Here is a 23,194-nt window from a genome sequence, read left to right as displayed (position 1 = left end):
AGCTCTCACCAGCTTCCAGAAATTCCAGATTCCCTCACATATATATCTTAAAAGGGGAAAGAAGAGAGAGGGAAGAAGAGATGACAGGGAAGAAGAGACGACAGGGAAGAAGAGACAGGGATTATGGAATTTCCTTCAAATCTAGTTAAACAAAAAGCCCCATTAAAAACTGCTTGATGCTGTGACAAATTCCACTCTCAGGCACAGAATTCAGGTTTGGCTGGCTACACTGTACACAGGCTGTTGGCTTTGGCTCATGAAATCACTTATTTCTCTTTGAGAAAACAGAAGCTAAAATTGCTAAGCAAGGTAATTTCCAACTGCGATGATTAAAGATGTGTTCTAGGGTATAACAATGAAAATAGAGACTCAAAATATGCTAACAACACATGTTAAACAGCCTCAGGTAACTGAGGCTTGCACTCATTTCTCAGTGGAGAAATACACAATGGAAATTGGGAAAGATTTTATAAACAAAACAATTACCAACAGTACACTCCTTGTTTTCTTATGATAATAATATGTTGAGTCCCCAGAGTGCTGGTCTGACAACAGAAGTCATTATGAAAATGAGAAAGAAATAAAAGTTGACTACCAACAGACATGTCAGGGGCCTATCAATAGGGAAAGCGAGCTGAAAAACTTGTGTGGCATACCTAGTACTTATGTAGCGAGGTACCAACAAGAATAAAATGGAAGCTACCAAGTTAGAGGACATGAGATGTGGAAGGACTGGAAATACAAAGGCTGGCTGCATCATCATTTTGTCCAGGGGGTACTGTGTCAGGGTAAATTACCTCCATGTACATACTGTTCATTTTTTAAATCAGTAACATTCCAAAAACTCTATACATACTGTTTATCAGTCTTAATATTGTCATTCAAAATACAGGTAAATAAAAAAATGCCTTATGAGAAACAAAACACAGTTATCTCAGGATCTGGCTCTTCATTTTTGGTCCAAAACCTAATCTGCATTTTTCACAACAATTTAAGATCACTTGTCATGCCATACCTCTCATGGATGGGCCTTACACTTGACAACTTCCAACCTTCCTGAAACAGCCTACTACATACACCGCCCACCCCCAAAAAAAAAGTCCTTTCTTCCAGTTCTCTTTTTGGGCCTTACACACTTCCCCCTCTCCCTGGGGGAGTCTTATTTCAGTCTTTTCTATCAGGCCCCATTTTCCAGACATCAAAGTATTTGATTACTCTTCTCCCCAGCCTCTTCATCTCAGCTATATTTGCTTGAGGCATTTGCCTTAACTAGATGCAACAATTCAACCAAGGACTTACCCATAGATAAAAAAATGATTGGTCTGTATGTTTTACAGCCTATACTCATATTTTTATCTCTTCTGATGTAACAATGTCAGGAATTCAGAAGAATTACCACCTAATTACGTGTTCCCTACCCTGTATTTGTGTATGTCATGATTTCTGCTACATGTAGAACTCCAAACTGTACCGATTCATGTCCTAAGATTTTTCTCAATATTCTCAAAATAATTTTGTGCCTTTAAACTTGTGTCCCATTAATATACATCCCCTCCAAGTTTGGGGGGGCATTTTTAGTGAATCAATTTTGTAAGTACACTATCTATAGTCAAGGTCATTAATGAAAAGATTGAAGCGAAGCAGAATGAGTACAGACCCAACAGACCATGGTGGATCCACATTCAATAAAACCATTTCATTCTGACAGACAATCGTTAATAACCACCCACTGGGCAGTCATCCAATGAGTCTTGCTCCTATTCAACAAAGGTTTCTTTCAGGCCACATTTCTTCACTTGTTTGTTAAGATTACTGCATGAAACAGTGGCAAAGAACTCACCAACATCAAAATATTAACATTCAGCTTTTCTTGTCAATTCACAGGCCTTATTGTCATATTAGAGAAGAAAATTAAACTGGCATGACTATTTACTCTCCTAAATTTGTGGTGGTTGTGACTCGTTCTTGTCTACGAAAGGCTTAGTGCAAGAGTTTATTCAAAATGTGGAAGATGAGAGGAATGGTCTTCTTTTCCCCATCTTTCAAGTATCAAGCATCTCAAATAGCAGCTAGTGGTACTGAGATGTCTTCTGTCACTTGTTTGGGGTTTTTCTTTAACATGTCAAAGGATTAATTTCATCAGGCCCACACTAATAAATAAGCTACCCAAGTACTAAGTGTGCAAAAGTTTGCTTCAGATTTGCCATCCATCTTCTATGTCCTCTGTGCTTTTTAATCTCCTTCCTGTGCTAAGTGCTGCTCACTTATACTCTTCTTCTGCTAATGTTTTGAGGGTATTTTCATAGTACTTACTTCAAGTACATCCTACAAAATTGTGCTGCCCCTGAAAAACACTACATTAGAGCACCATGGATATATTGGCAGCTAGAAAACACACTGTGGTGCGGGCAGCTCAGCAGGCAGCAGTGCTCCAGTTCTGCCTGCAGTCTGTGCAGCCCTCAGAAAGGTCAAGACAAGGCCCCAGGATGAGGAAGGGGTACTTCTAAACAGGGTGGCCATCTCTAGTTCAATGGAAATATGTAGGAAAACTACAGGAAGACAGTAACACAAACAGAACTGGAGCTCTGCAATCCAGACTTGCTATCTCACCAGCAAGGGAAGACCATTTAGCAGATCTTTTGCAGCATATTAGCATCACTTCTGTGTCAATTACGAAATCTGTTCTGTACTCCTAGGTAGGCAGATAGAGCTGGGCTGGATCGGGAAGAGGGATGGGGGAGGGAGGGTATGTACTTTGGTCACATACTCATGCATATATACAGGACAAGGGATTGCAGATAAACAGGATTAAGTCTGACAGAGATGATTCTGCGAGAGCCAGAGTATCTGCTCTAATAGCACAAAACCAGCACCCTTCTGTACATTCCTACTCTGTTGCATCATGACATTTAGAAATGTTAGTTACTTGCTGTCACTGCCCAAAATTAAACTACATAAGAATAGACTCTTATTATAGTACATGTTTATGTGGCAGTTTAAGATGTAAATGTTTGATTTTATTATTTTAAAATAGCAACAAAGAACAGGAAGAAAAAAGTTTAAAGACACCAGTAGCTGTAATGCAGCTCTGCTGATTTTTTTCCAGATAACTAATACCTAAGTTTTCATACGGGAATTGGAGGGTATTCACTATTCACCCAAACTGTTTATTTCCTTTTCATAAGAATTATACAATGGTTACATAAAACTGCAAATCGTTCATTATCTTCTTCATACAGTAAGCATACTTAGAGCCTTCTAGCCCTTCCCTGCATTGAAGAATTTCATCTTGCCATAAATACCTGAGACCAAAAGAAGTAGGATACAGTAATACAACTGTAAATTAATAAAAGTGAATAGTTAAGATACAAAAGTATCTTTAAAATTAGTTAGATCCCCTAATATTGTCCAAAATTCATCTGCCACATTATATAATTTAATGACATTACTTTATAAACAGCACAGCAAAATCCAACAGGCTTAACACTAGAAGAAAAAGAATGAAAATACTGCTTCTGTAGGTTAAGATGGTAAATTAATACTAAGCTTTTGGGAAGTATCCAGCTTTATCTAGTTTATAGTACCACTATCCATGTTTTTGAAGGGGGGGCAGGGGGGAAGTACCATTCCAGATATCAGACATACCCTGCTCTGTTCACCATGGAAGGAGGAGGCTAAAACACTGATTTATCATGACTTAACAAGATACTATCAGCTGAACAGCATCAACTGACTAATGCTCTTCTAGTCCAATTACCCTGAGAACCAAAACATGTTAGTATAAACCACAAGTGAATTAACTATATATACTCAAGAGAAATCTCAGACAATATATTAACAGAAGAAAATTTACACTGCAACTGCTCAGTCACTAATTTACAGCTTTCCACATTTTTCCTGATGAGGCAAAGAAATTTACACGGACAAATATTTAAGATTCAACTGATGGGATTTGTTTTTTTTTTTTTTTGTGGGGGGTTTGTGTGTGTTTGGTTTTTTGTTTTGTGTGTTTTTTTGTTTGCTTGCTTTTTGCTATCACCACATTTAAAAAAAAGATTCATTGTGGAAACTAGTAAGAATGTTACAAATATAACAATGTTCTTGATCCTCTTAGCCATACTGAACACTAATACTAATCACTGTTGGATAGCATTTTGCGGGTCAATTTGAAGTATATTTTGAAAGAGACATAATAACTGTGTTTGATTTTCTTTTATAAGAAGTAGATTAATTACTACAGTTCATACAGCATAATCATTTAAACTTGGCACTCGAGAACTTCATGTGTTTAGGAAAACAAGGTAAGATGCACGTCACCTTGCAGACAAGATTTGCACTGCTGCATCATGTCACAGCTGTTTCCAACCACACAAAAAGTACATTGATGCAGGCTCCTACTATTACCTTTAAACTTGGAAAGAAGAGCTCTCTCATGTCTAGTTTGCTATCTGCTACATGATTAGCTTCTATGATGTATTTGCAACCACACTGAAATTCAATCCAAACACGTTTAAAAATTTGAATGGTTAGTATAATCTCTATTCACAATGCTTGTTTATGTACAGTTTTAGCTGCAAGCTCAGTTGCATCCTGTCTATGTGGTCAGGATCCATAACACATTATCACTGCTGATTAATCTAGGTTCAGAGAAGGACTGAATTATGGCGAGCTTCTGAATAATATATAATTTCTGTCTTTTGTATTGATATGCCCACAAGTTACATTAGCAAAATCATTTGCTAACTCATAAGAATTCTTTGTAATGTAGTTTCATTATGTTACTTTGCATATCCTCCAAGAACTTCCTCCCCCAGTAGAAGTTAACAGATTTTAGAACTATTTCTGTACAAAGACAGCGCAAGATCTGGTTCCTCTTCTCACTGAACTGGGGATGTGACAGAACTGGAACTGCCAGAACACCCAATTCTATTCCCACTTGTACACTAACATCTTCCAACAACCCAAGCCTCTGTGCCCATCCATTCTGACTACTGATGATGCCATGTCAAAGTAAATTCATTGAAATATCTGGACTGAAAGACTCAAAACAGAATTCTGGCTTGAAAAAAAAAAAAAAAGCTGAAAAACATACTGAGAACTGCATTCACCTGGATTAATTTGAAATTTCAAACAGTAAAAGGAATACTGCCTGGTTACATAGCAAAGAAAAGAAATAAATCCTGAGCCCCTTGCTTGTCAGAGGAAGCCTTGTTTCTGGACATCCATCACAACAAGCAAGGCAGTGGTGCCATATAAAGTAGCTGATCCTGATTCCAGTACATTTAAACTTAGGTAACAGCTATGTACAATTTGACGGGGAAGGCTAGAATGGAGGCTGAAGTAATAAATATCCAGTGGAAGCTAATGGTATAGTGTCCTAGTTCTCGCTCCTCTAAAATTTTAAGTGCTGTCATCTTTTTCATAGTATCAACCCACCACTGGTTACTATTGGTATAGCCAAGCTAAATCTAAAGACATCACTGAAGCAAAAAAGTTGTGGATATTCCTTTCTTAAGGCTCTACCAATAAACTGAGCCCACCAGCCTGCTCTGCTTTGTATTTACATTCTCTTTGATAGGTCAACAGCTTTGCAACTTAAACATTGGCTACTTTGGAATGTCAAAAAAACATCAGTATTAAGGCTCACAAATGTTTCAAATGAAAGTAGCAGATTCGAGTTCTTCTGTGTTTTCCTCTGTATTTTTCCTCTCCAAACTGCAAAGGATCTGAAAGAGCCAGTACTGCTTTTTGAAACTGCATTTTAATACTTTGCCTAGCAATTCTATCTATCTTTTCTACTAAGCAGAGTTATATTTCTGTTCAAAACATAACTAAATATGCAGTCAAGTATCATATATTATGTCATAACACAAAGCTTCCAATACTGGCATCCTGGCTGCATCAGAAATTGGAAGGTAGTGGTAAACCTATTTTTCTGTTACTTCATTCAATGGGAATAAAAGACTCAAAAGATTTAAACAGTATAAGAAAACAGGACTGATTCCAGCTGTGTCTGTACTTCCAGTCCTGGGTTGTCTTAAGCAGCAACAGCCACGGAAGACACACAAATTCTTTCCTGGGAGAAAATTCTTTCTGCAAGAGACGCTATTCTTCTTGTGGAAGCAGGAGAACAGACATTATTGAAAGGACAAGAAATGCTTCTCTACATTATCCTGGTCTAATTTCCACATAATTTCTGCAATACCACTACACACTGATAAAATCCTAGTGTAACAGAGAAAAAGCTTTCCTAATGACTAAAGAATCTCCAAAGCAATTTTACCTTGAAAGTACACAAAGATGCCAGTATATCATCCAGGAAAATAGGCTTCTTTATTAAAATGTCAAATGGATTTTTGGCAATGATACAGTTTTCTTACTCCAACTTCCAGTTTTCAAAACCATTACTTCAAAGATCGCAATCTGCCAATAGGGCAAGAAGATAAACAAGTTGTGACATTAAGTCCAAGTAAGCTTAGAAGAAGGCATGGGATTTGGCATTGCATTTCCCAAGGAATATGCAGATGACAGGCAAACACATACACATGCTTCCCCCTCTGCACTCAGATTCAGAATTCAAGACTTTTAAGTGAATGCTATCGAGGCAGAAGAATCTAATTTCCCCTCTTTAAAGACATTTGTATAATTAGAACCTGCAAGAACACTTGAAGGAACTGTTAAATAATTAGACTTTGCAGGTGTGTCATTTATTTTGTAAAGCCCGGGGGGGGGTGGAATACACATACACCTGTTTGACCACTGGCTTTCCCAAGAAGTTACAATTGTCCATGTTTTAAAAGCCAGAATTCAAGAGATAGCTTTGTCTAGACTGCTACATGTAGTACTCCACTAGTATTACTACGTTTTTACAAGATCAATAATAAAATCCTCTTTGAAAGCTGACTGAAAAAACACAAAGGATGGTTTTCTAGAAGTGCATGGACTTAAGCAGGTAAATCCTCTGCAGAGCAATGGGAAGTCCTACACACCAGCTACTGTTGCAAACATAAATTTTGTTCAAGGAGTACATTGTGCTATTTCTTTTCCTTCTGGGAAGGTAAACTACTTGTGAGATGAAGCATGAAGGGCAGCATTATTAAAGACAGAACGACTAACCAGGAGCCTTCATACTACACAGAGCCAGGGCACCTGTGGATGATAATGTAATGGCTGTTATTAAAAGGGACCAAGGGTTTATCACCCTCCTGAAGATTAAGGGGTTTTTTTTTAAACCTCTCTGCAGAAGCCCGGAGTCAGGCTTCACCAGTCCTTAACAGAGTCAAAAACATCATCACTGCTTCTCATTGATATGATAATATTAGCAGTCAACAGATACTCCTTTGGTAAGCAGCTAAGGAAACTTCTCTCCACTCTGACAAAGAAAAAATGAACAAATTAAAAGGCCCACACTAACCAAACAAGTTGATACTCATAAAAAAGGGGGGAATGGAAACCCTTTGTTTCCTTTGACACCACTTTCCTCCATATTTAGTAGTTGTTAGGGCTCTTGTTTTATTAAGAACAGAGTGTTGGCAGAATTAAAGCTGCATGAGTACATACCTAAATCATGAGAATGGGCAGGAGAAGGAAAATTCAAACATTAATTTAGGAGCTAAAATTCTATTTACTGCCTACAGTCATTGTGGCGGAGGACAGTTGTAAGATCATTGTTGGGGAAAGTGAGGGGCTATTTCTTGAACTGCTTTTCAGTTGTTACCAGCTGTGTGCAGTCCAAACCAAGCAGCTAGATCTTACTTCAGCATTCACACTAGAAAGCACTGCCAGCATCTACCTCCTATCAAAGTAACTTGGCAAACTGGACTGTCCATGAAGAACACCGCTGCACAGCACCTGTGGTTCTGCTGTGGCAGCCAGGCCATGAGCCTGAAGCTCTCCTTAAATATACATAAATGAAGATCAACTATTGGAATAAAGCTAAAATGTAAAGTGGGTATTTAAGACAAAATACACCTCAGTTAAGTCTAGGACCAGTTTCATCAAAAAATATTACTATTAGGTAGAGAAGTAAAATTTCTTCCTCCCCAATCTTTCAGCAGCTATAACCTCTTCATAAAACTATCATGATTATGCTAGAGAGGCATAAATTATGATAGTTTCTATAATTTTTCTTATAACATAACTCTGAAGACAAAAGGAATTTAAAAAAAAAAAATAATTCATCAGATAAGATTTTTTTCTTTTTTTAAAATCTAAATGCATCTTTTTTTCCTCAAAGACTGAAAAGTAATTGACAGTGCTATTCTTTTAAAAGTATTTATACAATTTGTTGTGCCTAACAGAAAGAGTATGCTGGCTCCCTTGCTCTAATTTTTCTTGTTTACATTATATGTAAGTTATGCTATATCCTACCAACAACAGCTAGAATTTGTTCTGAATATGTAATGTGTAATATGTGTCAGAACCTTCTATTTCTTGTACCAAAAACAGTGTTTTAGTCAAGTTCCTCCATAATTTATTAAAATTTAGAATGTCCAATTTAATAGTTTGATTAAGTCCTCATAGGAAAATGGCTTGATCTAAATCCCCACGTAAATATTCTTCAAAGCAAGAGTTAATCTGTTCACAGCCTCAGCCACTGATCAGGACAGTTGGACAGCAATTTCTCCACTCCTTCTCTTCCTGAGCTGGTACTTCTAATTCTTTAGTCTCATGTGATTCTTACTGAAGGAATTTACTGAGCACTCCAAATGATCAGCTAATGCAGAACAAGGAATGCTGAAGAAGAGTGTGATCAACAAGTAAATTAGAATCACAGAATAACTGAGGTTAGAAAGGACCTCAGAGGAGGCCTCTAGTCTAACCTCACGCTCAAAGCATGACCAAGAGGTCAGAGCAGGTTGCTCAGGGCTTTATCCAGCCGGGTATTAAAATCCTCTAAGGATGGAAACTGTACAGCCTCTTACTCAAATGCATGACTGTCCTAATGGGAAGGCAAAGGGGAAGAAGGGGGAAAAATCTTACAATTCGTCAAAAACTTTCTTGGTTTGTGTCCATAAATTCACAGCATACTTCACATGCTTTCTCATGAAAGTTCCTACCGCTTGTTTTTGACTGATTTTCACAATCCAAATGAGGAGATTAGTATGACTGGACAAACTAAGACATTATTATGTCCTACATAAAACAGAGATCTGTTAGCACTCCTGTATCAGCTCAACAGGCCAGCATCACACAGAAGTAGTGAAAATTTAGTATGCAGAAAAAAAGGAATTGCCACTGAAAATTTTCAGAGTCCACCTAAAGAACAGCATTTCCACTGTTTTATTAAAGTAATTTTGGAAATTCAAGTGCTATTAATACTGAAGGCTGTTAGCAATTACAGACCAGATGAGGATCCTAATTCATTCACGTATTTGGATAACAATATGGCCCCATTACATTCATGTAATTATTCAAATGAATTCCAGACAAATTGGAATAAGAAGAGGGAGGGAAGCCTGGGAACAACCTGGAATATTGTTGCACTTTATTGATACCATCAAAATAAAATGGGAGGGTAGAGATATGAGAAAAGAAGCACTACAGCTAGCATTACCATTTCAAGTTCTGCCAGAGACCTAAAGTCTGCTAAATTTTAAGTAAAACAATACTAAAACAAGTTAGTATTTAATATTTCAAGCTGTAAAATCTGAAATAAAAAAAATATTTAAAAATATTAGGATTAATTAAAAATCTTGGTTTAGGCTTTAGATACTTGTTCAAAAAATTTGACTTTTTTTTTACTATGCACACGAGAAAATATCTCAAAGGTTAAGATTACAGATGACATATCAATCCTATCTCCTGTACAAACAGTACATACACTCCTTATCAGAGGAAAAAAAGCAATATAATTTTGTAATTGATACTTGAAGTTTTTCACAGAATTAAGCAATTCAGTTAGGCATGACACTACAACAGTCATACATTTTCCACATTTTCTCTCTCAAAACCTAACATAGTCCTTTGCAGATCTTGCTAGTACCACTGCTTCTGCCTAAAAACATTCCTGGAGCTACATAGACAGAAAAAGCAACTTCAACTTAAAAATGTCACTCTATCTGTAAGCCTGAGAAGCCCTCTGTTCTGGTACAGATGACAAGACTCTACCATCTTCTGTCTGTGAACACTGCCAGTTCCCTCCACAGCAAGAACTGAATACAGTGGGAATCTGCAGGTACCTTTCCAGGCTGCAGCTGCAATACCAAACAGGCAGAGGAGAAACCATCACAAGCAAAAAACAAAGAAAAACACAATAGAGAAGTGGTAAATAGCTTAATCTATGTGTTAATTATACAGTTAAATATGATTGCTGTAATGACTGAATGAGAAAATATATTACTGTATTAATTAAACTACCTTTCTACCTTTGCCAAAAAGGAAGAGCCCTTTAAGAAACTACATTTGCACAACAGAAGGTATTTCATCTCCAAAGATGGCTATTTCCATATTGAACTTAAGAGTCTTAACCAGCTATCCAAAAGAAGATAATGTAAATACCCTTTCCTAACAGGAAAGTTACAATCCTCTCCCAAAACAATGCATTTAAAGAGAAATGTCTAAAACAATGTTTTAAAAAGCTTCCTTGAAAATTTATGGAATTCGTCTAGCTTTGAGACTTTAAACAAATAAGGAGCACCTTAAAAACAGCACTTTCAATGAAAATTCTTGTTCTTGTTCATCCTGCAGCATTGCCAAGCTCACACTGCATCATTCTCTCCTGGTTCTCTTTAAGAAAAAGAAATAAATCTATATTTAAGATCTATCAAGTATCAATTATCAAAGGATCCTAAAGCTTTTGCTGACAATGCCTTTTTTCTAAATGTTTACATAACTCCCCAGATATTATCCATTACAATGTAAGTACTGCATAGATTTGTTGCGCATAACAATGTCCATAATAGATACCACAGACAATGTTGCAGTTTACTAATCAGAAATTTTATGAAGCTTTGCTGTCTATTTGTGAGCATGCCTCAGGTACGGTTGTAACGGAAAAGTTTTAGGGAACAAGCAGCACATATAAGCAACACTTTTTTTTTTTTTTTTTTATTCCACCCCTCCATTTTCCTTACCATGACCTATTTTTTTTAATAACATGCAGACCTAGTAAGGACATTAACCTGTTTCCATGTCACAGTACAGCTCATGTAGTGATGTGCTGAGATGCATTAGCTGTCATCTATTGATCCATTTCTAAGTTCATTCTACTGGGACTACCGGCTGCAGGATCAGAAAGTCTCCTGTTATCCTCTGCTGTGTGACACAATTTACTGATTAACTATTTTCCACGGTACATTCATTTTAACATTTTGTGGAAACACTTACAGAAGATTCCTCCTCTTCAAACAGTCTCCCACGTCTGAATCATTCTTACGTATTTTTAGTCCATTCATTATTTTTAAAAGTCAAAATGTAATAAATCATGTTTTTATTTTAAAAAGATAAGAATTACGTGCACCAAACATTATCTACTACAAATACCTATTTACATTTTAGCAAGTATTAGAAATGAACAAGCTTTCAGGTCTTAAGACTGTAAAATGACAAAACAAGTTTCATGCACATAGGGAAAAAGAAACTTAAAAAAAAATAGCGATTCCCCCTTGATTCCTGACAGGCTTCTCTCATGCAAACTGTTCCCACACACACACAGAGTATACAGTGTATTTACATTTCTGTATCAATTCTGTTGAGCCAAACATAAAAGACACTAATATATGATCATTATTTATTACAGGTCATTCTACCTGTTTCTGCCTTTAGCATTATTAACCTCTGAACCAGCAATTACTTACTACTTCTTTGCAATGTATATACTCCTAAAAACGTACCTTTGTGCCAAGAAGTGTTTATACAATTTTATAAGCTTGATTAGATTTTCAAAATAAATGTCTACAATAAATCCACATTCACTGTTCCAATTTAAACAGGATGGGGAGAACAGCTGAGCTTTAACTGTCTGAATTTTCAGAGCTGTAAAATACGACAGGGAAAAGTGATTCCAAAAGCCAGGCTTCTAGCTTTCAAATTCAAGGATTGCAAGCTTGACCAAATCCATGCAACAAATCAATTATGGCAGAATGTAACAAGCAGGGGCTATTGCAAAATAATTAAGCAAAAGATCAGCAGGGTTCATGTCCAGTCACAATTCAATGAAGTCTTATATGCAACATAAATTGGCATCTTTCCAGGCATTGGGAGATGTTTGAAAGAAGGAAACACTCACAATTCATATTTCTGAGTTTTAAAAACCTGTTTTCTCCAATTCTCAAAAAAAACCCAAGGATTTGGACATCTCACTTTGGATGTCAGAACCCAAGGGAAATGAGTATGGTGCAATTAAAGGAGTGGGAAAAAATATTACAAAACAGATAATGGATCACATTCTATATAACAGAAATGCTGTGCAGAAAAGGAAGATACAGCTCTAAGTGGGATGCTCTAACTGGAAAAGAGGGAGAATAGGAGAAAACAAATGGGACTGAGAATATATCAGACATAAATCTTACATGATCATAAGCTTCCATTCATTATTAAGTAGGCAGCAAATTATTTTTATTGCCCACAGAAGCATCTGACCAAAATCACTTTTCTTCCAATACCTTTTGAATCAGTTGGCCAGTTTCCAACATTCTAAAATATAAAAACCCAGATCTGTCAAAAATAATTATGTTCCTATAAACTACAGAAAAATCTATAGTCAGGTAGAGGAAAAAGACCCAATTTAAGTGCAGGGAAAATCCACCTCTTATGTATTTGATTTGTCAGCAGGTCAGTCAGAACAGACTATCCATAGCACTGTGTATTGTTAGGGAGGAAAACAGGACTAAGGCTTGGAGGAGGATAGGAAATATAAAAACAATCCACATACATACAAATGTAAATTCTATTATTTCTGCAGCTGACAGAAACTATGACCTGCAGACAGTAACTTGTTTTAACAGCCTTGCTAACAGAGAGTAACTTGGACAAGTATTTACATTTCTTGACCCCTTCCTTTTAAGTAGGTCGCCTAGAAACATCACACCTCAGAACGAATGAGGAAATGGATTATGTGCTCCTATCTGTGTATTTCAGATATTTTGTTGAATCTGTTTTGTGAAATCCTTGGAAGTAATTTTCCCTTATGCTTTTTACAGCATTGAGCACAATGAAGATACTCAATGAAGAACAAAACAGACATGCAGTAACAATAATATATTCTAGAAAGGCTTCCATAGATAAATACAAACCTGGATACAACCTGCAGAAGTGTTGGTGGGATGACTCAACTCCTAATGATATTTCATTTAAGTTCATTTTCTTAGCAGCAGCCTGAGGTTAGTAATAAGTCCCGGTATGCTAACTTAGAGCTGTGGATTCATTTTCCTGTTAATTGCAGCAATAGGTTCTTCGTTAATGGTTTTAAGATAATGCTGGGGTTTGCCATATGGTTGGATTTGTGTGAGGGTTTCTCATGAAAAGCTAGAGAGTATAAGAAATTGTTGCTATATTTAACTTCAGTGTCCTCACATGCAGGATTGTCCTCACAGCAGACAACTGGAATGGACACTCTTCTAGTATTTGCAACTTCAAATGATGCTTAATATTTACTGCAGGTATTGTTTAAGATGACTACAGGGACTTTAAACAAGACAACATATGGACATAGCAGAGGACTGATAATGCAATGCTGAGCTTTTCATCTCTAGGTCATTGGTTCAAATCTAAACTGGTCAGTAATGAAGGCAAGCTATTTGACAGCTCCGGCCTTTGCAAATTGATTTGTCAGGCTCAGTCAAGTTCCCACTAAACTCAAAATTCAGCATTACAACTTGAGTTCCTGAAAACAACTTCATCCCAACAAAGTTACAAACAAATTGAACAGAGACAGAAGTAATCTCTTCCTCCTAGGGCACCATCTCCTGACCAGGACATACAGGGAGTGCCAGAGGAACAGTGAAAATTACACCACCAGTGGTACAGCACATCATTCTGTGGATAAAGATTACTTCTGCCTCACAGGTACTCAGTCATAGTTACCTGTATATCAGGACAAATCTTTCAGGTTTTTATTACTAAAGAACACAAGAAAGAAGAGACACCAATTCGCAGATTTTAAAACTTAAATTTCACAGTGCTGCTTAATGCTTTCTTTGGATATCTTGTTCAAAGACACATTTCATAAGGCCAAAGGTTTTGAAGAAAATGGTCACAGTGCTTTATAAGAGTAACAATAAATGTAACATCCATTTTGTTACGAGGTATTTGTAACCAAAATGTTGCTGCTACAAGTGGTGTTTAAACAATTCCTGCAGATAAGTTGAATTCAGAAATATATTTATATATATTCAGAATATATTTACAAGTTACTGTGAATGATACTAGAGAAGTCATGTTCTTTCATATAAATATGTTAGACATACATACAGGTATGTATGTACAGGTTAGTCATAACAGCACATAACTTTCCACATGCTTTCAGAATTTGAACAAAAATGGTTTTAAGCCTCAAAACCATAAGTATAGCCTCTTCCTCTGTCTCTTAATAGTTCGCACAGCAAACACTCTGCAGGTATCATAGTTCTCCATTTTACCAACTGCTAACAGCTGCAGAAGTGAATACAGACACCAAGTTTTAATACAGCACCTTTAAGATCACCTTTACTTCACATATTTAGGGCACAATAAAATCTAATGGAAGTTTTACGCTCTATGAACAGAAAACATTACTTCTAACAAGACTACAACAGAATACATACAGCTCTTAAGATCTTGAAAAATGTGTTCAAAATAACAAGTAAGAGCCTGCTGCCTTCTTTGCAGGTTCCTTGGGTTTTACTAAGATGTTGACAACATAGTGAAAATTTACCTTCCCGTCCCAACAACTTGAGAAATAGAACACTTACTGTAACTTTAGGAAAGCCACAACAGGTTAACTTCCCATGACTGCATGCAGTTTCAGCAAGCTGAATGATTGAGCTGGCATGGAGTCTATTGCTATAAAATCAGAGGAGCATAGCCAAGTGATACCCTAGTTTGGCCAAACACTAGTCCTGTGTCCCATACACAACAGCTGATGAGATCCAGACAAACCTTTCAACTTGCTCAGGTCACAGAACAGAAAACTCCATGCATCAAGTAACATAACAGAGAGAAAACAAGAAATAAACTCCACACTAAATTTGAATATCAAGAGACATGATGAGAGACCTATATATTATGTCACTTGCCTTAGGAAGTGTCCAGGCTACAGCTAGGACATGGTTCCTCCTAGCAGTCTCACACTAGGGTGCAAGCTTAAGCAAGGGTGGTTGCCTACACATGAAGTCAAAATCTTAAAGACTGCCTATTACCTGACTTGTAGCGAACAAGAACAAAACAATAGAGATCCATGTAAGACAATCAGAACTCCTTGACAGTCAGTAACAAGACTTACTGCTGCTCCTCTCATCAATACTTGATGTGCCATCAAACACTGCATATCTGCACTAGGGAATGACTTTCAGCGACAGAAATGCACAATAACTTTGGAACAGTAACTGCAGCCATTATTGACAGAAAAGAAATAAATGAAAAGGCAAAGTTTAGACAAAGGCAAGAAGTAGAGTATTTCAGAGAACAAATTGAAATAAAATGTTTGAATAAATGTGGGTGGACCATGTTAGGAAACTGAAGGATGTGTAAGGGATTTAAATTTCAGAAGGTTGCATGAGAAAAAGAAAAAGACTAATACATTTTACAGGTGCCAATAAGTACATTTATTATACAACTTACAATTTATTGGTTTTGAACAGTAGGATAAGCAGATTTAAGTAGGGAATAGCTGTTACTTTCTATTATTCTTTCATCCTGCTACCTCAGTTTCCTTTTTGTACTAGCTGCTGTATTTTGCACAGTTGCACCAAAAGTTATTCAGGACAGCCACACCTGTTCTTTAAATAAATATGTTTACATAGCATTCAAACATCATTGAGGCCAAATTTTGATTAGTGTGGACAGAACCTACTGTAACTACAATAATGTGATACCTAAGAGATCTGCCACTATTACGTCTAGGTAACAAGGTTTTTGAAGCCTCACAAACTGAAAATAAACACACTTTCTCATCTATAGACTCTCCATGAAAATTCGCATAAGAAAGCTCAATACCTAATAGCATCAGCAGGACTGGATAAAGATAGATTTAAATTCCCTTTATCCTTTTTAATGAATTCATGACTACAGTCTCAGATTATTAACCAGAACAGATAGAAGAACTGACATAATTTTTACCTGCAGTGACTGAAAGAAATGAACTGAAATACTTTTACAGCTGTCACTAGCATAAAGAAAGGAATATTTCTAAATTCTCTTGGATAACTCTAAGTAACTTTGCCTGTTCTAGACAAATCAAGCATACCCATACCCTTCACACCACCCCAATAACACTGTGCAAAAGGCTTTGTGGCTGGCATCACACAGATGAGGGGAAAAAAAAGAAAAGAAAAAAGGCTCCTATTTAATTCAGTCTGAATGATGTGCGGCATGCTTGATTAGATATATTCTGATCAGGTACTGGAATAGAATTTAAAGAGTATCCTGTCTAGTGAAATGATCATTATTTCTATCACTTCCTAAATGAGAACAGATTTCAACAGCCTCATTCCATTTTTTTTAATTTTTTATTTTTTTTTTAGCCCATAATACGCTTTTGGTAATTATTTTTAAAGCTGTCACGTTCAAGTTATGTATTACTTTACCAGTTTAGTTCTCAGCATAGCAGCACCTTCTCTCCCCCTGGAAACAAACGCAAGACTATCTATGTTGCTATTGTCACAACTGCTATCATTTTCCAAAGGAGCTGTTCAATATCAAGTATACTGCAGCACAGAGCCTTTCAGATGTAGATTTTCTTTTTCAAGTCTGAAGAGTAGCCATGCTTAGAGAGGTTTGTCTTCGGTACATACTTCTTTCTTTCAGACCATGAGAAATTACAAAACTATTTTTCATCCCATTTCACATGCATTTTTTTTTCCACGAGTATAACACTCAGAATTTGCTCTGAAATCTGAAAAGCTCTTTTCATTCTTTCCACATGCGCAATCAGCGACTACAATACACACAACTCCGAACTGAAAGACCAGAAACCCAGTATGTCTGCAACTTTTTGAAAGCAGGTGTATATTGTTATGGTTTCTATTTAGGGCTGTAATCCTCACAAATCCTCACTCATAATCCTCCTACTGAATAAACGGTTTCAAGCAAAATCAGATCCTGGAAAAGCAAACAGCTTCTGCACATGCTTTTGCCTACTCTGGACCAACATAGTAAATGTAATACTGTCACTGACAAGTTTCTTCTAACCAAGAACCAGCTTTTATATATTCAAGTTTAACTTTTAATGGCAAGTTGATCTTGTCTGAGTTATTAACGAACATAATGCAACGTCAGTGATATTAATTTCAAAGACCCTGCTGATAGAAAACCCTTCTTGCCTCCAGCGTTCTCTTTCTCGTAGATGCTACTACTTTGCTCGCCTAAGGTGACCAGCTGCAGGCAGAGGGGGCCTTCCCCTCGCAATTACCTCGGCGGTCAGGCCCTAGGCTGAGCCCCACCACAGAACCCGCTGACCGCAGCCTGCCCCGCCACATGCAGAGGCCAGGCCGTGCAGGCTTACGTGGCTGCACTGCCCTACACAGGCGGGAGAGCCACTACTGAGACTGAGGCACGTGGCACAAGCAACCAGTTAACGGCTGGGTCTGCTTTATTGTTTTTTCCCGGGATGCCGGGACAGGAGGAAAGAAATGAAAGCGGTGGATCCCGGGCTCCCGCCGCGCCCCACAGGGAGCTGGCCGCTGCCGACACGGCTGTACAAACTGCGCCTCCAACCCCTCACCCAGCCCACCGTGCCGCTGAGAGGAGCGACCCCTCCCGTCCCGCCGCCGGAGCCGCGACCCGCTGCCACCCACCGCCGCGAAAGTCCGTACGGCGACAGTCAGTACAGCCCTAGACAGGCACAACAGGACCCAGAAGATGAGGAGAACCCCAACTCCTCACCAGGGCGACAGTGCCGTGAGTCCCTACCTGACAGTGCCAGTTCATGCCGCAACACCAAACATCCCTCCCCCTCAGCCAGCCTCATCCCCCGCTGCTATAGCTACGGGGAGCCGCGGCAACCACCTCTCGCGAGAGGAGCCATCTTCCCGCGAGAGCCTGCGGCAGGGGGTGCCTTCTCTCGCGAGAGGGCCGAAGATGCTCAGGCCAGGTTGGTGGAGCTGGGACTAGTCTCTGTCTTTTGTTGCCGTTTCTCGTTCCTTCAGCGCAGGGCAGGCCTGCACCGAGTCGAGGCGCTTCGGAGGGCAGGTGGCCTGACCCGATGTCCCGGGCCAGAAGGGGCGAGAGGTCCCCCCCTGTGTTTAACTCTCGCTGGGAGGTAGGCAGTAGAGCTGTTCCCAGACCAGGCTGGAAGCCAGGAGGTAGCTAGAGATCATTTCAGGTGTGTGGAGGGCTGACAGAGTCCCGGTGAACCACTTTCCTGTGAGGACGTGGCGGGCGCTCGGCGCTCTGCGAGGCTGGTTTCTCCCGAAGCAGCTACCCGCAAATTGAGCGCCTTAAGCCGATGCAGCAGAGCTTGTTCGATGGAACTGCCTGGATAGAAATAATCTTTCTTGCCAGAAAAGAAATAGGTGAGTTTGCAGAGTGTGTGTAATTGCACAATTGCGAAGTGGGATATGAGTGGAGTCCAACATACTAATGTCCAGCAAAAGTTCACTTGTAGTTCGTGTGGGAGCTGGTTTTTTTCACAGGTTAGAGCAGTGTAACATGTTCAACATGATCTGTCCAAGTACTTCAGGTGTCAATTACATCGTCTCAGGATCTGGGAAAATTTGAGTAAGATCTTTTACAAATTTGCATTTTGATTTTCAGAATCCTAGACAATATGTAAAATATTAAGCTCACATTCCCTGAACTGCACCAGCTGCACATTGCAGTGTGTGATTTTCCTGTCACTAGTGCAGAGTGCTGGTAGTAACATTGTCTCTGGTGCAGTAGTATTTTTGGTGATACCCAAGAAACATTTTAAGCCTGCTGAAATAAATGGGTCCTTTCCTATGAATTCAGGATCATGCATATAAAAGAGAGTATGGCACTTTATTTTCTCCTGTTTTATTGTCCTGTTGCAGAGCAGTTGCTCTTTGTTTTCGTAGGTTATTGCACAGTTATCTCGGGGATTGCTCCAGTACCTGACCCACAGCCAGTGGCCCGCGGACCACTTGAGTTTCTGTAGAATATCTTTGTTGGCAAGTGACTGGCTGAGGGAGATCTGTGCCTTTTTTTCAAAGGGAGATTAAGAAAAGGCAAGGCGAGGTAGGGCCGGGTGGGGCAAGAGGAGGCAGGGCGGGACAAGGCAGAGCGGGGCAAAGCAAGCCCGGGAGGAGTGCGGCAGGGCGGGGCAAAGCAAGGCTGTATGGGGCGGGCCAAGGCAGGGTGGGGCAAAGCAGGGCGGGGTAAGGCTGGATGGGGCAAAGCAAGGCAGGGTGGGGCAGGGCGGGGCAAAGCAGGCGGGGCGGGGTAGGGCAAGGCAGGGCGGGGTAAGGTGGGGGGGGGGACAAGTAAGGCAAGGCAGCTGAAGGGTGGGCGGGGCAGGCCGGGTGATGCGGGGCAAAGCAAGACGGGGCGGGAGAAGACAAGATGGCGGGGCAAGGCAAGGCAGAGTGAGGCGGGGAGGGCGGGGCAAGGCGAGCTGGGCCAAGGCGGGGCGGGGCGAGGCGGGGCGGGGCGAGGCGAGGCGAGGCGGGGCGAGGCGAGGCGGGGCGAGGCGAGGCGGGGCGGGGCGGGGCGGGGCAGAGTGGTGCAAGGCGCAATGGGCAAGGCAGGCTAAGGCAAAGCAAGGCGGGCGGGCAAATCCAGGCGGTGCGAGGCAGGGCGGGGCAAGGCAGGGTCTATGTTCAGTTCTGGGCCCTCACTACAAGAGAGGCATTGAGGCCCTAGAGTGGGTCCAGAAAAGGGCGATGGAGCTAGTGAAGGGCTTGGAGCACAAGTCTGGTGAGGAATGGCTGAGGGTTTGGGGAGGTTTAATCCCTAGAAAGGAAGGCTTGGGGGACCTTGTTGCTCTCTACAACTGCCAGAAAGGAGCGTGGAGCCAGGAGGTGTCTGGTCTCTGATCCCAAGTAAGAAGCGATAGAACGAGGTAATGGCTGCAAGCTACACCTGGGTAGGTTTACACTGGAGATTAGGAACAATTTCATCACAGAGGGGTGATGAGGCCTTGGAACAGGCTGCTTTGGGCAGTGGTGGAGTCATCGTCCCTGAAAGTGTTCACAAACTGTGTAGCTGAGGCCCTTAGTGGTTTAGTGGTGGACTTGACAGTCCTGGGATAAAGGTTGGACTTGATGATCTTAAAGGTCTTTTCAAACCTAGTTGATTCTATGATTCAATGAAGATGACTGTGGGGACTGCCATTTCCATGAGCAGTTGATATCTCAGTGCTAGTACCCTGGCTAAACAGTGTAATTACAATGTAAATAGTTACTCAAACCGAAACACAAAGATATGAGGGGTAAACCTCTTTATTTTCTGCCCCTGTATTTCAGTGTTCCTGAAATCTGAGAGACATGCTCTTTGTAACAATCCTTAGAGGACTGCTGCCAGCTCTGTAAGTTGTAGAGGAAGGGTTTTTTGGTTGGTTCCCTTCCCCCCCCCCCCCCCCAGTCATTGAGCCCCATTTTTACATAGGAAAAGCATAGTGTTCTGTATCTAAAAGATGTGTTTCTGTATGTCAGAATTAAGAGCTTATGATAATTCAGGTATGCCGTCAGTGGTATACCGGATGATTGGAGAATGCTTAGAGGACTGGGGCTCCCTTTATGTCTGTGCAAACACTCAAAGCGTACTGTTTGCATATACAGGTATCTGCAGGACCATTTGTGCTGTTAATGTGGCATTTCTACCACCACTGAAATAATTAAAAAAAGAAATTTGTGCATTTGGAATAATGGTTGTTTACTTGTGACTTTCCGTCCTGTTTCAGTCTTTTGCTTTGGGAATCAAGCCAGTCATACTGGGAGAGCGCAAGCAAATGAGAAAGGCCTCAAGCCTTTCTTAGGGACCAAAGATAATGAAGAGAAACATTTAGAGATAGTAGATATAATGAAACCCTGAATCCATGCTAGCTTCAAGCCCATTAAAGTATGGTGGGTTTTATAATAGAATATGGAAGTAATTACTCCTCAGAGTACTGTGGAGTTTGACTAAAGCGCCCTTCAATGTAATTGAATTTGTGGAGCATCTGTGAGCAGGAGAGGTCCTGTGCGATAAGACCCATAGGTTATCCTTAGGCTGGCCAGCAGAAAGTTTCTCATTTGTTTGTGCATTCTCTGGGGGCCACTTTATTTTCCCTGCAGTAAATGATGTATAATGAGATTGTTACTGAAGGCAGGAACTTCCCCCAGTAAAAAGGGGAAATCTGTGGAATCCTTATTTACCCTTTTGTGCACAAGGATGTTTTGGAGCACAAATAAAGCATTGATTCATGGGTAGCCTTTTTTTCCTGCTGTTAGTGTCCTCCTTGTATGCATTTTTTATTTCTAGCTACAAATGCAGGAACCTGAAATAAAACAGTGGTGCTGCCCTGGGAAGAGTTGACACCTTTGTCAGACTCTCGTAGTATGGTGGTACCTTCCCTGTCCAAATTTCCCCCACATAAGTTTTCCGAGTAAGCCTTGTTAGAAGAACAAAGAATAACTATTTTGGTTTGGCACTGAAAGAAGAACTTGGAATCATAAATCAGTCTCGTCTTATATATGCATTTATCTGGTCATTGTGGATTTTTTAAAGGCAAATGTTCATTGCAACTCTGTCTAGAGCTATGCCTATAACTTCTTCCTGTTCTTTAAAGTGTAGTGGTTCCTATCTGCAGATTTATTTCTGTCAGTTCTTCCTGAAAGTCCATCAGATGGAATTTTCTTTAAATGAAAACCAGACTTCTAAAATTAAAATTCTTTATTCTTAAAATTTATTATTATATTTATTATATATTTATATTTTATATTTATGTATAATATTCATATAATATATAATATAATGAATCTATTATTTATTATAAATTTTAATTCTAAAATTAATTTTCTTTAAAATTAAAAATATTTTGTGGCTTTTTATTGTTAATCAAAAGGTCAAAACTAGCAAACAAAAAAGAGTCTGCAGGTTTCCTTCAAGAAAGTTGGAAAGTGTACATTAAAAGTTTTGATATAAATAGTATTTCTAAAAAGTGTAATTGAAATTAAATTAAGAGTTTATATTTTGAGAATTTGGTTATCAAGCTGACTGGAGTTTAAGTTGCATTTAAAAGCATTGCTTCAGAGTGGTTTATGTAGTTCTCTTCCCTTTACTCCATGTGTTAACACAGTATATATCTGAGCAAGTTCTTGCACTCATTAAAGCATCATGTAAGCTGTAATGCAAGCAGAAGATGATTATCTGAGAGAAGATGGCACTTACTGTGTGTTAAATACACAGAGAGCAAGAGGTATAGCATAAAGGCATGGCTAATTAATTAATTACCTTAGCTGAAGAGACTTCTACTGGTAGGTATATGATGCCATGAATATAATTAATAGTGTCTCAAATTCCATATACTCAGCAGTTCATGAAAGTTGTAGGGTTCCACAAAATGTGTGCAAACTTGCTTCTGTGTGTGTCTGCAAATTCTGCTTAATTATCTGTGGTCCTGGTCAGGCACATCTCCCAGACAGTATAGGCAACTTGTCTAAACTAGTTTATAACCTGCAGTTTGAGGCTGTGGGCATAGATGAGGTTGCATATAAATGTATTAATGTGCTGTGAGCCAGTAGGCTGGCTTGCAAACTTTTCTAATACTCGTTTAAGAGAAATTAGCATACGTGCTGCTGATGAACAGTGGTGGACCTTGTAAGTTGCCAGAGAAGTGCTAACAGCAGCTTGTTCTGCCAGAGGGCAGTCATTTGGAAGTGGGGTGTTTGCCAGATGATCATACCTGTGGCAGTCTTCTATGGAAGAGAACATATACTTGCAGACAAGCTAGGCAGGAAAATAACCTCAGTGCAATGAATGTCAAGCCTTGTGCAACAAATCAGCACTTCTCATGGAGGGACAGCTGCATGCAGACCTCTTTGCTCCATAACAGAACAGTTGTGTTCATGCTCTTGGCGGTCTGGTGCCTGCCATCTTGTATAAGAGAAGTAAATGCATT

General features: G+C 39.4%; 1 protein-coding gene and 1 long non-coding RNA gene across 4 annotated transcripts in view; one reads left to right on the top strand and one right to left on the bottom strand.

Moving 5' to 3' along the window:
* USP54 (ubiquitin specific peptidase 54) overlaps window positions 1–18,175 on the bottom strand; it is a 109,315-nt gene extending 91,140 nt beyond the window's left edge. For all 3 annotated transcript variants that reach the window (XM_062624461.1, XM_062624464.1, XM_062624465.1), the window contains exon 1: window positions 18,049–18,175. The gene's annotated coding sequence lies outside the window, so the exon portion shown is untranslated. The remainder of the gene's footprint in view (window positions 1–18,048) is intronic.
* A 108-nt stretch (window positions 18,176–18,283) lies between these two features.
* LOC134166646 (uncharacterized) lies at window positions 18,284–21,965 on the top strand. Its single transcript, XR_009965940.1, has 3 exons — window positions 18,284–18,650; window positions 20,559–20,620; window positions 21,556–21,965. It is a non-coding gene; the product is annotated as an uncharacterized LOC134166646 (long non-coding RNA).
* Window positions 21,966–23,194: the final 1,229 nt, after the last annotated feature.

This window comes from Pezoporus occidentalis, unplaced genomic scaffold (assembly GCF_034315485.1).
Source record: "Pezoporus occidentalis ecotype Australia unplaced genomic scaffold, CSIRO_AGI_Poc_V1 ctg268, whole genome shotgun sequence".
NCBI lineage: Eukaryota > Metazoa > Chordata > Aves > Psittaciformes > Psittacidae > Pezoporus > Pezoporus occidentalis.
Note: the sequence above shows the minus strand (reverse complement) of the source record. Positions and strands in the feature narration are given on the sequence as shown.